Raw genomic sequence first — 5421 nt, 5'->3', positions numbered from 1 at the left:
GGAGCTGGAGGTGAGTGATCCTCCAATTGCAGAAGAGACAAAGGCATGGAAGGAATGGAATGCAAAAGACAAAAAGGTCATGTATTGGTTGTTTGTAGTAATTGACAATAATATGCTGGGACATATTAGAAATGCAGAGAATTCATATGCAGCTTGGACCATACTTGAAAGTATGTTTTCGTAAATACAAAGGCACGAAAGATTCAACTCAAGCAAGAGTTGAATACATTGAAGAAAGGGAAGATGTCTATCAATAAGTATGCACTAAAGGTAAGGAGCATTGCAGATGCCTTGGCAACGATTGATGCAATACCCGATGATGATGATTTGGTATCGTCTACCTTGGGTGGACTTAACAATAAAAAGGCTTGAAAGTCTTTTGTAACTTCCGTATATGTCAGAAAGCCATTTCCAGATTTCGATGAGTTGGTCTCCCTTATGATCACTGAAGAGATCAACATGCAGAGTGAGACATCTGAAAAAAGTGGTAAACAGGTCTAAGCTTTCTACTCCAGTTCAGGAAGGGGACGTGGCAGGTCCTCTTCAAGAGGCTGTGGTACATGACGTGATAGTGACAACCAACAAAATAGATTGAATCAGCAATTTGGTGAAATGCAAGTTTCTGGAGGTAGAGGAAACTTTAGAGGTAGGGGGAGCCTTAGAGGAAGAGGTGGATGGCAGAACAAAGGTTCTAACAACTCTAGTATTGTGTGTCACTACTGTCGCAAAACAGGTCATATTGCAGCCCAATGTTTATGCTAAGAAAGATGATATTCGCAGTGGTAAGTTGAAGCAAGGAAACTATGCATCGTCTTCATGATAGAATGTAGACAAAAATGAACGTCTGTTTGTTATGCAGCATATGCTGAATGCTGTTACAAGAAAGGGAACACATGATGATGTTTGGTATGTTGATTCAGGTGCATCCAATCATATGGCCAGCCATGTAGAATGGTTTGGAGAGATATAGGATTTGCAAAATACAGGTTATGTGTAGAAGGGTGATGATTCATGCCACCCAATTTTACACATTGAAAAAGTTCAGTTGTCCTTGCATGATGGTAAGACAAAGAGTCTTTCAGATGTATTAAATCTGCCATCTATTACAAAGAACTTGGTGTCCGTCGGTTAGATGGTAGAGCAAGGTTGCAAGTCAGATTTAATGCAAAGGGTTGCTTTGTAGAAGACTTCAATGACAAGTGCAACTTGGTTGCAATTACTCTGGATGCTGGAATTCCTACTATGAATGTTGCTATGTATGTTAAAGGAAAAGGTGTTGTTGCAGATATTGAAATTTGGCACAAATGCATTGGACATACAAATGTACAAAGGCTGAAATTAATGCAGTCCAAACGGTTGGTTACAGGTTTGCCTAGATTTAGAGTTGCAGAATTTCATAAGGTATGCGAAGCATGTCAGTTTGGTAAGCAGGCAAGACAACCCTTTTCACATGATAGAGATGTAAGTAGAAATATCCTTGATGTTGTGCATATAGATATTTGGGGGCCTACACAAAATGTATCTCTTGAAGGCAGTTCATACTTTGTCACATTCATTGATGATTGTTCTAGAAAGCTGTGGGTATATTTTATGAAGGAAAAGAGTGAAGCATTTGAGCACTTTAGAACTTTCAAGGCTGCTGTTGAAAGAGAAACATGCTTGAAAGCAAAGTGCTTGAGGTCAGATGGAGGGGGAGAGTACCTCTGGAATGAGTTCAGTGATTTTCTGAGGTCTCACGGGATAAAGAGACAGTTGACATGCAGGTATACCCCACAGCAAAATGGGGTTGTAGAAAGGAAAAGCATGCATATTGCAAAATTTACACGCGTCTTGATGGCTGAAAAGAATATGCCTAAGCATTTTTTGTCTGAGGCTGTTCATACTGTTGTTTATATTATGAACAGAACTCCCACAGCTGCAATTCATGGTATGACCCCTGAAGAATATTTTACAGGTAAGAAGCTTGATGTCTCACACTTGAAAGTGTTTGGATGTATTGCATATGTTCATGTGCCAGATGAGTTGCGGAAGAAAATGGATCCAAAGGCTGAAAAGTGTGTCTTTCTTGGGTACTCTTTAGAGCAAAAAGGGTATCGTTGTTATAACCCTGTCACATGTAAGTTCAGAGTGAGTAGGGATATCATCTTTGACGAAATGAGTAGTCAGTATAAATCTAGTGGTGATGCATTGGATGATGATGATGATCATGACACTCATGTGCAGGCTGAAAAGCAAGAATCACTGACTCTTAGTGGACCAAAGACATCATCTGGCAGTCCTTGGTCTGGGAGACTAAGGAGTATCTCTACATCTTCAGGTGCATCTAGTAGCACTACAGGTAAAGACAAAGAAAAGAATAAAGTGTTAAATGGCATTGATGCAGTTCTTGATGGAGACTCCAGTGGCTCAGAGAGCTTGGATGATGAGCTTGGCATTCCTTCAGTGAGGACTCTAGGTGTGTAGAGAGCACGTGTCAATCAATGCAAAGACTCCATTGAGTGATCCAATGGTACGCAGGTCTAGTAGGGTGAGATACCCTGTTAATAGATTTGGTTTTGAAGGTTATACAACTCACCATTATGCTTATATGGTGAAAGTGATTGAGGATGTTGAGCCCACATGTTTTGAGGAGGATGTTGGTCTGGCTAATTGGAATGTAGCAATGGATGAGGAGATGGCTGCATTAGAGGCCAATAAGACGTGGGATCTAGTATCATTGCCGAAGGGTAAGAAAGCTATTGGATGTATGTGGGTTTATAAGATTAAGCACAATGCAGATGGTTCTATTAGTAGATAAAAAGCTAGGATGGTTGAAAAAGGATATGCCCAGACATATGGCATAGATTATAAAGAAACCTTCAGTCCAGTTGCTAGGATGGCAACTGTCAGATATGTGATTGCTTTGGCAGTAGCCAAAGGTTGGAGGTTGCAACAAATGGATGTGAAGAATGCCTTCTTGCATGGTGATTTGTAGGAAGAAGTGTATATGGATCAGCGAGCAGGTTATGAAGATTTAGAGCATCCCACGTATGTGTGCAGGTTGAAGAAGGCGCTCTATGGGCTCAAGCAAGCACCTAGAGCATGGTCTGACAAGATCAGAGAGTATCTTGTCAATATTGACTTTTATGTTTCTGATGTTGATCACTCACTTTATGTGAGAAAGGTAGATGCAGGTTTGGTCATCATAGTCATCTATGTGGATGACTTGATTATTACAGGTGATAGTGATAGTGGGATTGCTGAAGTCAAGGACTTTTTGAAGAAGAAGTTTGAGATAAAGGATTTAGTTGAGCTAAGGTACTTCCTTGGCATTGAGGTGATTAGATGTGATGATGGTATATGGCTGTCCCAAAGACAGTATGGCTTGGATATGTTGTCCAAGTATGGTATGACAGCATGCAAACCACTTTCAGTCCCGTTGGAGCAGAATGTAAAGTTGAGTGCTGATGTTGGGAATGAGATAGAATACCCTACTATGTTCAGGAGGATAGTGGGGAGTTTGATCTACATGACCATTACAAGGCCAGACTTGAGCTACGGTGTTGGTTTTGTGAGTCAGTTTATGCAAGTACCTAGAAAGCCATATTTGGATGCAGTCAGACGCATATTGAGATATGTGAAGTCCACATTAAATTTTGGACTTTTCTATGAGGCAGGTACAGATGTATAGGTGTTTGGATACACAGATGCAGATTGGGCTGGTAGTATGTCTAATAGAAGATCTACCAGCGGATACATGTTTTCTCTTGGTAGTGCAACAGTTACTTGGAGCAGCAAAAAACAATCTACAGTTGCTTTATCGAGTATAGAGGCTGAGTATAGAGGTGCTGCCATTGCAGCATGTGAGGTAGTATGGCTGCAAAAGTTATTGGCTAATTTAGATGTGCAGGTGGAAGGTCCAGTTTGTCATTTATTGTGACAACATGAGCAATATACAATTGGCTAGGAACCCTTGTTCCATGCCAGGATAAAACATATTGAGGTACACTACCACTTTGTGAGAGAGAAGGTACTAGCAGGTGAGATTGACTTGGTATATGTCAGTACACAGGATTAGATAGCTGACATCTTTACGAAGACATTGGGTACAGAGAAGCTTCAAAAGTTTCAAAGCTTACTTAGAGTTGCAGAGATGCAGTTGAGCTTGAGGGGGAGTGTTGAGATGACAAGCTCAACACATGCGAACATTAATGATGGACCGCTTGGTTAGATGGGTCCACACGTCTACACTTAGCACGTCGGTGGTCATTATGACTCTCACATGGCCACTAACTCATTACTTATTATATTCAGGTTGTTACACCTATTTACAATTGGCATAGTTATAGAGCCAGTCGACTAGTGTAGTCGGTTATGCATTGTTTGACTTAGTAGGCCACTTTCCTTTATATTGTATATTATCTATACTGTATGTAAATTGTAAAGTGAGTGGTAGAAGAAGAAGAAACCAGCAAAAAAACGTTTTGGCCTCCATCTCTCTTCTTGTCTCTTGAGTGAGCTTCTCCTTGTGCATTCTGTATGTGTTCGGCGCAGCATCTTGAGCAAGTCCCCCCAACACGTGATTGGTGACATAGATGAGGTGAATGTTGATGAGGTTATGATGGAAAATACATCAATATGTCCACAAATGAAGAAGAATTTTCAGCCTATGCATTATGCAAAAGGTGTGATGTACCCACCCCTAGCCATACTAGGGGGAGAGGACCTTTGGTAGTCATTCAGATGTCTATCCTAAGAAACACCATTCAAACCCTTGAGGATTTGCAAACTTTTCTAGTCAAGCAACTCCTGAGTCTACCTCACAGTAGAATGTACGGCCTTGACCCACTAGGATCGGCCTACGAGAACCTAATGACCTATAGTATCTATTAGCATTCTAACGCCCAACCATGAAGACCACTTTGTAATCAATCATGACTGAGAGTAGACTAGTTCCCGCACTTGGTTCAAAGAGAGTGAGAGATGGGGGAGAGTGTAACTCAATCCGCTTACCCATAAGGTAAAATCTCAACTTCGGCCCCCTAAAATGGCGCATAGTTGGGTTCTAAGACTTGACCCTAGGAAGTCATCGTTCAATTCTAAGTCCTAAGTATTGACTCGACTAATCGAGTCCACCCAGCCATAGGATAACTCTCGTCAGGGAAATCATCCACCCGCTTCCCACGTATGCACCCAAAGCATCTTTGGTTTTCTAATTAGATCCTAACACATTTAAGTGTGACAATCAAAACCAACTTCCTTAATTAGTCTTTTAGCACAAATTCGTTGCATGCCTTTAGTTCACATATTAAAAAAAAGTGTAAACAATTCTTTATTCCAAACAATACCTGATCTAAACAAAATTGTATTGTACCAAGCCAAAACAAAATCACTCTGGATAGTCTAATCCGATACCGAGCAAACCGCTCTCGAAAAGAACTA

The sequence above is a fragment of the Lygodium microphyllum genome, chromosome 2 (assembly GCF_053477565.2).
Source record: "Lygodium microphyllum isolate KBCC chromosome 2, Lygodium_microphyllum_v1.1.10, whole genome shotgun sequence".
Classification (NCBI taxonomy): domain Eukaryota; kingdom Viridiplantae; phylum Streptophyta; class Polypodiopsida; order Schizaeales; family Lygodiaceae; genus Lygodium; species Lygodium microphyllum.
This window is presented reverse-complemented; position numbering follows the sequence as displayed.